This window comes from Ahaetulla prasina, chromosome 2 (assembly GCF_028640845.1).
Source record: "Ahaetulla prasina isolate Xishuangbanna chromosome 2, ASM2864084v1, whole genome shotgun sequence".
In the NCBI taxonomy this organism is placed as follows: Eukaryota; Metazoa; Chordata; class Lepidosauria; order Squamata; family Colubridae; genus Ahaetulla; species Ahaetulla prasina.
In genome coordinates, this window is record NC_080540.1 from 196,390,518 (window position 1) to 196,400,373 (window position 9,856).

The window sequence follows — 9,856 nt, forward strand, 5'->3', positions numbered from 1 at the left end:
TGTGGAAATGAGCAATAGTCTTTGCTGTTTACAAGAGCAGCAACGTAGCATCCAGCCAGCCTTTTTTTCTACTGAAGTATTCTTTCCTCATACATCCATTGTTTCTTGGATTCATTTTCCCGTTTCCTGCCTTTTTATGACTGGATTCACATGTGATTTGCCAGGTATGGTTTAAAACATTGTACGACCCTAGTTAGGTTTGTAAACTATGTTACAAATGGTTGTCACCTATCCCTTTATGGTCAGTGTATAGCACAAATCCAGCCAACTATGTATACATAGCCTTGTTGTTTCCACTCATCACCTTGCTTGCTAGGGAAAGTCCTAGTAGCAGAGTACTGTTCTCTCCAGCTCTGTTGGTGTATAGCTCTCCATTAAGTTCTAGAGTTCAGTTTCTGCAAAACACAAATGGCAACTGCTTCATGTCATACTACACATGCAATTGCAGGTAAACCTCTGAATTTGGTGAAGCTATCCCACAAAGCGAGAAAATAATAGCATCAGTGGTCGCACTGGACTGTAATAAATACTTATCATGCAAACAGAGGCCGCATAGGTCATTATAATTATCCTCATTCTTACATTTCTAATGTTCTTCTAGATGGACTGACTGACACACAGAAAAATACTGATGGGTTGTATTTTTATTCTGGCCTAAATACCATTGACGTACATTTCTGGACATGCTGCTGTTCATAACATCATTGATGACTAATGTTTAACAACTCCTCCCATTTAATCTCATTCTTGGGTGTTGTATGAACAGCAATCTGTCATAATGTAATATGCTACTCATATCAGTGAACTCAATCCAGTTTTTGTGGTTGGTTTTTAAAAGATGATTTTAAAAAATTCTGTCAATGTCAGAAGCAAAATAAAAATAGTTCTATGTTTCAGCCTGCAAATATCTACTGCATGGAAGAGAATCAAAAACAGTTCAGAGATCCAAAGAGTCCAAAGCTCAGTTGAAATGCTTTCTATCTGTGAACTGGCAGAAAATTATAAAAGCACAATGCTGTCCCTACTGCCAATTCCTATCCTGCTTCTGTTCTAGTATCCAATTGGATGATTTCAGGTATGCAAGCTATGTTAAGCGAAGCTGTTCTGAATATCATTAGGAGCAAGAAATCATCCATGGGTTTATGCATTTTTCCAAATTCACCACTGATACAAACCCACTGATTGACGGGCTTCTGTCGGTGAAGTTTGAAACAGTGTACATCCTGCACAAGTCAACTCATTGCCTAATCCTGGTACTTTCCAAGTCTATTAAGGATGTTGGGTAAAAAGGGAGAGTCCAGTTCTTTCAAAACATTCCATCTCAAAGCTTGCCAGAGAGCTAATGCACAGTTAATGCTAATACCTTCTGGAAGGCAGAGGGTACAGCCAAAGAGTCCTGCTTCTTCAAACCTTCCAGCAAAACAGCCAGAGGTTGAGATATCCCTTATGCACTGACTTGCAAGCCTACCTATTTGCTCAATAGGCCTGCAATTACAATGCAATGCATCAAGAATTAAATAAGGTGCTTAGACACTAAGCTAAGGGATTTGTTCCAAATATTCAGTGTTTCTGCTTTTATTTCTAGTATTCGCATTACCTCTGGTCTAGGATGGCTGGATATAGAGAGAAAAAGCTGGTATTTTTAAATGGTTGATTTTCTGAAAGAGAGTTCTTCTGTCGATCTACCAATCACTTGCTAAAAAGTAGACTCTTGAAATGATTATGTGGGACCCACAAAATCGATTTTCCCCAATCTGCTACCTTTTAGATGTATTGGATTACAACTGTTCAAATTCATCCATGTGGCAAACTTTATACTGCTGTTTTTCCCAGAATCCATGGGGGACAAAAAGTAGCATCAAATATATCCAACTTCCTATGGTAATTACTTCATTAAGTCACCCCATAGTCTTATTCCAAAAATCAGATCATGATCTCTTGTAATCCCAAACCTTTTAATAATAAACCAATCATTCAGTAGGGGCAACTGGGTTTGTAAGCGAATAAAATATTTTTGCTTACTCCTAACTGATGCTGACAAAATCAGAAATAAGTGGACAAAATAGTGTCATTTCAGCAAGTTTTGAATGCTCATATCTCCAGATCATCTTTTTCAAAACAGAAAAGTTCTGCAAGATTCAGTCAGGGTTCCCCCCCCCCAATTGTACCCCCTATTGAAGATTGCTTCAGAGGGGAGATGTATCTGCAGTATTCTAAAATAGTTCTGTAAAGAACATACATGTGGAGTAAATAGGACATGCTAAGTGCATCTGGTTTCTCACGACAGCCCAGCCAGTCCAAAATTTCAGAATATGATAGGATTACAGCTCTTAAAAGTGTCAGTTTCCAGTACATCTGAAAGATGACACATTGAATTTGGTTATCTCTATTAATCTTTGCAGTCTTTTTTTTCATATTTCTGTAAACAAAAATTCTGTAAACAGGAATTACAGTAAAGCAAATGGGGTTCACTTTCACAAGATCTCTCTGTGTGGCATGTCTCACTCTTTATTAGTGATTGTTCTCAGCTGGTTCCGTTCAGAATTGTTCCAGAGCAAACATGTTTACTGGCACATTCAGAAGTTGGAAAACTTAGTTCTTAGCTCAATATACTATTAATGAAGTTGCAGCAAGAATGGATTTGGCATCGTATCAAAAAACCCTTTATTGATTTAATAAAATAAGATTGAAATGTATTATGAAACACAAAACTAAAAGTCTAAATAACTCATAAATGCAACATCATGGTTTGCTAATGCCACATGCAAGAGATAATTAAAATTGCATGATCTGGAGAAATTCAGCCAGTGGTCTTCGATAAGATGCTGTATTTTGAGTAGCAAGTCCTCAGAATTAAACTCAGATTTGTTTATGTCATTTGGCATATTGCCAACATGGGATTAGCACATGCTATCAAGCTTCACACCCAAGTAGGCAATAAATCATAAATATGTATAAACTTATTCTGTAATGTGACTTTCAGCTAGATTTGGCAAACGACTCCCAAACATGACTCGGGTGTAGGATCTGTATTGCAAAAAAGCAAGAAACAAAAAACTTTAGCATTGCAGTTGATTACCTACAGCAGTGCAAAACAATCAAAGCCTTATATAGGAATGCTCCAGCATTTAAAATCAACGTTTCTTTTTGTCGTTTCATGTTAATGGACGCTTAGCTGTTGGTAGCCTTAAGTCTGAGCAGTGATGGGATTCAAGTAATTTAACAACCGGTTCTCTCTAATGACTGGCTGAGTGGGTGTGGCTGGGGGGTGTCATGTGACTGAGTGGGCATGGCCAACTTGACGTCACTCACGGCAAGGTAGGACGGCACAGGCAGACCGAAACGACAGTGGCCAGATCCTTAGTGCAGGAGAAAAATGCTGGCTGGCCCCTCCCTTCGCCCCTCCCCTCCCAGTCATTCCTTGCCTGATCTGAGAAGGTAAGGACGATGGCGGGGGAGGGAGACTCGCTCCAGGTGGGGCTGGAAATCTCCAGTGTAGAGGGTGGTACAAGAAGTGGTGCAAGGAGTAGCGCAGGTTTTCGCCAGCCGGAGCATGGTAATGGCGCTGTTGCAGCAAGGTGGGGCAGCTTAGGTGGCTGAAGTGGTGGTGGTGATGGCTGGAGCCTTAGTGCTGGAGCAATGCATCCCTGTACTTGCCTTGGTCACTTGGGGAGATGCATGACCTGCTCTTTGGGCTCGGAGCTGTAAGCCGTGTCTGGGAAGCACTATGGCACTTCATCTCTTGCTGGGTCTTGCAGGCACTTTTCCACCTTTGTTGGTGCTGTGCGCATCTCGGTCACTCGGGGAGACGCCAGGTTGAGCCAGCGGGCAGGCAATGAGGTGGCAACCGTGGCTGCTGTGGCTGCAGCAGACCAGTGTCTCCCCAAGCAACCAAAGCACCAACAAAGGCTGTAGGAGGTGGAGGCCAAGAGAAAAAGGAGGCTTTGGAGACAAACACCCTTCCCAGCCCCGCTTCCCTGAGTGGGCACCTGGCTGCACTTAAGTCCACTTTGAGGTTTCTGCTGCTGGAGCGGGCAGGAGCAGGCCAAGGCAGCTGGGCAAGTCTAGTCTAGGAAAAAGGGGAGGAGGGGAGATCAGCGATGGAAGGCAAGTGAGGCAGAGAGCTGGGCCCCAGGTCCTGCATGGTAGGTCACGGCAAAGGCAGGCAAGCAGGCTGGGACGCATGGCTGCATGGTTGAAGCAAGCAAGTGAGGGAGTCAGAGAGCAGCAGCAGCTATGCTGCAGGTATTGTTCTAGGCACCAGCCAAGGCGGGCGAGGCGAGATAAGGAGTGGCTGGGAGGGGTGGAGCAGAGCCAGCCAATGGTGGGATCAACCAGTTTTTTTGTGCGAACTGGCTGAATCCCACCTCTGTGTCTGAGATACCTTCATTTATGTATGGATACATTAGTTCTAGCCTGCTAATCTTTGGAGATATTCCAACCATATAGATTCTATCCAAGTCAACTCTATAGAAGAGGACAGTGTAAACAAATGATGATACTGAAGATCATTTTAAAAGTTTCATATCATAAGCGTAAGGAATACTATAAGCTATGCAGTCCTGGGTGCTCTTTGAGCTTGGTTGTGTGCTTGCAGATTTTCATTGGCTGACTAGGTAACATCATCAGTGGTAATGAGTGTGGGGGTTTGCTCCAGTAGTGGGTTCCATTTACCTTTGCTACTGGGTTTGGAAGCGCACAGAGTGTCCATCATGACGTCCAAGCAGGTGGGGAGAGCCTCCCACTGCTGCCACTACAGGTTCGCCTGAACCAGGGCGAACCGGTAGAAATCCACCACTGGTTTGCTCCCTGTTTATATACGGTAACTTGCCCTGTCAGTATTGGTGGGGATGTGGCTTTCTCCTTGATAGTTCCTTGATGTGGGTATTGTTTTCTGCTTGAATGTTTGTCTTCAGTTAATCCCTGCTTATCTAGGGATAGACTGCTCTGGCGGACATATTCTGGTCTTTTTGCTTCTTTGTTAGCTTTTTTTATTGTTTCTTCTGAATAGTGTGTAAATATGGTTTATCTTTAGTTGATGGCTGATTTGTCAAAGCTTTCAGGAATTCTCCAGTGTTTTTGGAATTATCCTGTAAGCTAATTATTTATACAAAAATAGAAGTTAACGGGCAGTGCTATCAAATATATACTAACAGGAAAAGATTACATTTCTTTAACAAGAAATATGTTTTAAAGGGTTAAGTTGGGTGGGGTGGGTGACAACTTCCAGGAATTCATATTTAAAATTTTCCTTTGCACTTTCTTATAAGCCAGTTTTATAACAAAACCTACTATTTTTGATGTATTAATTTATGATATAACATAGCATGTTGCCTGATTAATAGATTCAAGACACTTGACCAGAATTTAAGAAAACCCTTCAAACTCCACAATAAAAAGAAACATTAAAAGCAGTGCCATAAATCTGATTGCTGAAGTTAGCAATCAGAAATAATTTTAATTACTTTTATTGGAAAATAAAATAAAAATAGAACAACATTTGCTCTTGAAACTATAGTGAAAAACATATGGTCTTCCTCAACTTTCTAAAGACTAATGGTGACTATTGTTAACCAATCCATTTCCTATATAATATAATATCATATCATATTATTGGGTTATATGGTCTTTGGAGGTCTGTCTCAGCTCCAAAAGTAATAAACTAAAACATAAACTGAAATGAAGATAAAAGGCAACAAGTATCTGTCATTGTTTTGGATGACACAAATACACTTTCATCACTACTCTATTTGGCTTTAATGCCAGCCTTTGGCTCAATGCCAGGGTGATATTGAATCCTGCTTATTATTAAAGGGGTTAGTTGTGCTACCTATCTAGGGACATAACTTTGCAAATAGAGTCAATGAGGCAGAAGAATTCTGTTAACTAAAACTTATGCCATGGTCCCTGCCAATGTGCCAATCAGAATTTGATTTTCGGAACCAGTAACTTGACCCTGTCCAACTAATGGGAACACGTGGAAAGGGGGATGGTGTCGGCACCTGGAGCTGTTGAGCAAGTTATTAAATTACTATGTGCTACTTAAGCACAGGAATCCATCACAGAAGGGAAAATCCCATCTGGCCACCAGACTGATTCATTTGAATTAGGGATGCAAGTCCTCTCCTCTGTAAATGAATTGTCCATTCAAAAGAGCATACCTCTTTTTCTGTTTTATTCCATGGAAGGAATGCTTAGCAGTCATCCCTCACTGTTAGCAACCTTTTTTTTCCTGAGTATTCAAATGGATTTTATTTAAATGAACAGCTTTTTTGTGTGTGCCTTCCAGTTGATTCCTGGCCACTGCCTGGACAAATCCCTGCAGTTTTCTTGGCAAGATTTTCAGGAGTATTTTGCCATTGCTTCCTTCCTAGGGCTGAGAGAAAATGAGTGGCCCAAAATTACTCAGCTGGCTTCATGCCTAAAGTAGGATTAGCTGTTACAGTCTCCTGATTTCTAGCCTGATGCCTTAATCACGACACCAAATTGGGTCTCACAAATTAACTGTTAGCAAGTTGAAACTTTAAAATCACCTATTGGTTGCAAAATTTTGTGTGCTATTTTTAAAGTGGTAGTAAGTGTGAGTGGTAGTAAGATGACTTCTAAGTCATCACAGAAAAATCTAAAAATCCTGAGTAACTTTGATATACCTGGATTAAAATATTTGGATGTCTATCATTGCATATAATAGTTATTTTACTAGATACTAGCCTAAATCCACAATAAAGTTTGGATGTATTTATTTATTCACTTAGTATTCATATGCTACAGAAGAGAACAGCAATTCTGAGATTAATCTATCAAATCGCGTTACTCTATTGCAACATTTGGAAGAAATGAACATTACAGAACAAAATGAACAAATAGTCAAAAACATCCTTGAATCTGCTGCATCTAAAGGAAGAACACTTTCTCTGATGAAACTATTGATTTAATGACAGACAATGAAGAATACTGGAAGCTTCACTAATAAACTGTAGTACATTGAACTTTGCAGAAAGAAAACGAATCCAAGAAGAAACACGTCAGTTTAATGTGAAGCTTGTGAAAAGGGCAATTGAAGAAAACAAAAGGATTAATAGAGCTAAATGCAAGCTTATAAATACAAAAAAGAAGGTTTTTGCATTAAAACAGGAAGATAGCTCTGTGTGTAGAACAAGACAGGAAATGTTAGAAATAATTGGAAAATACTATTCAGAGCTATACAAAGATCAAGATCACTCAAAAGTAATAACATCCACAAAAGAGGACATGCCAAATATTCTAGTGGAGGAAGTATCAAGTGCCATAAAATCAATTAAAAATGGCAAAGCTTTAGGAAATGACTATGTTACAGTTGAAATTCTGAAAGCTGGTGATCACAGTTTACACAAGATACTAGCAAAACTATACTCAAGATGCCTCAGAGAAAAAAACTCCCTGATGCATGGAAAAATGCTGAAGTGATTCTTATGCACAAGAAAGGGACCCAAGAACTATCGCCCAATAAGCCTTCTTTCAGTCATCTACAAGGTTTTCACCAGGATAATAACAAAAAGAATATTGGGAACATTAAATGATGCACAGCCAAAGGAACAGGCAGGGTTCAGAAGTGGCTACAGCACAATGGATCACATCCAGGTTGTTCAGCAAGTCATTGAAAGGCACTACAAGTACCCCATACCTCTGTGCATGGTTTTCATTGACTACCAAAAGGTGTTTGACTCAGTATTCGAGCAAGCAGTAATTAAGGCATTGCTCCATCAAGGCTTAGACACTGTTTACATAAACTTACTACAATCAATACATAAAGAAACAATGGCAACAATTTGCCTTAATGATCTTAAAGTGGAAATCAAAATAGAAGAGGTGCACAACAAAGTGATGCACTATCACCTATCTTTTTCTCAGCCTGCCTTGAAGAAGTATTTTGCAAACTAGTTTGGGCTAAAGATGGAATAAAAATCAATGGTGTCTATTTAAATCACTTAAGATTCACAGATGATGTTGCTCTCGTCTCACAAGACCCAGAAGAGCCAATGGATCTCAATGGAAGGTGATACAATAAAGGAAATTGAATGGTGTGTTAAATGTGGTTGGCAGGCATTCAGCAAGCTAAGCATAATTTTCAAGAGCAACCTCCCCCTATGCCTGAAGCTAATAGTTTTCGATCAGTGTGTGCTACCTGCTCTAGCATATGCCAATGAAACATGGACACTAACTCGCAATCAATAGAAAAGCTAAGTGTGGTGCAAAGAGCCATGGAAAGTTGCATGCTCGGCATTACAAGACAAAATAATAGCTAGGCTGTTAGAAGCCTGTTATTAGAACACAGTAGCCTGCAATTACTGCAGGTTCAAGCCCGGCCCGAGGTTGACTCAGCCTTCCATCCTTTATAAGGTAGGTAAAATGAGGACCCAGATTGTTGGGGGGGGCAATAAGTTGACTTTGTAAATATACAAATAGAATGAGACTATTGCCTTATACACTGTAAGCCGCCCTGAGTCTTCGGAGAAGGGCGGGATATAAATGTAAATTAAAAAAAAAATAGAAAGACCTACACATGGATTAGAGAAAAAACAAAAGTATATGATATTATCAAGAGAGTAAAAGAATTCAAATGAAAATGAGCTGGTCACATAAAAAAAGAATTCATGGGAGGCAGACCAAGGTCAAAGAATGGATCCCACTGATAAAAAGTGTCCACGAAAGAGACCTAAAATAAATGGATCAATGATATCACCAAATTTTGCAGACCCAATTGGCAAAAAAAGCTCATGACCAAATTGGTTGGAAATATGCAGAAGAGGCCTTCGTCCTGCAGTGGATGGACAATGGCTAAAATGATGATATGCCAGAAAATCCAGCAAAACTCTAAACAAAACCAAAAGCAGTGGAACATTTCAATAGAAACCATCATAAACAAAGCAAAAGTTCCCAACAACAGCTACAATATCTAATCCATCGCAGGAGAGCCAACACTGTGGTCTGGAGGGACTCTGTCTCCAGGAAAAAGAGTTGCTTAAGACAAAAGAAATTGCAATTGATTTGTTCCCTTTTCTAAGATGGATTGATGGTCTCATTTTCTGCACAATTTTATGATGGAAATCACGTAACCTTTTCTTGCTGTGCCCAGAGCTTTTTAATGACTGTTAATATTTATTCTGTAGTTACTGAAATTGCAGATACCCAAATAAAACTAATTTCAGCCCCCTTTGATCTTTCGGAGTAAAAATTGCATTAAACAATTACACCAAAATATCAGATTGGAAACAAAACACCATAGTGCGTAGCTACAGCTGGTGGCTTTTAGATCCTACTATTTTTAAAGTATATCTACAATAAAAGACTTTGTAATGGGTAGCTCATCCATAAGTCATTAGCAGCGTGAACAAGAGGATGCTACACATTAGAAAAGTTTTCAGAATGATAAAGCTTTTTAATTCCTTTGAAAGCTGACTTGGAATCTGTGACAATGCAGAGGCTTTTGTCCAGTTACTAGCTAGAGAGGGTAGAGACGTGATTTCCTATATTCTACCTCATCCTTCCCCGCTCTCTGTCCATTTTAAAAGCTTCTATAGTAAGACAAGCAACATTGCTGCATTCACACGCAACCCTCAGTCTTGATTTGTAAACTATATTTTGAACATCACTGCACAACCTGCACATGACACTGCTGGAATATTTTATTCCTTGTCAAATTCATTTCTGGTCTGGGATCAAGGAAACAGGTAGATGCATGAATTAAGTTCCTTATTCTTCACCCAAGAGCAATGACAGCAAGCTGTTAGGCCCCCTTTCTCCAGCATTGTTTATATACATTACAATGAACCACTCCCATACAATACCAGCTCCCTATTCAGTAATTCATTTCCCT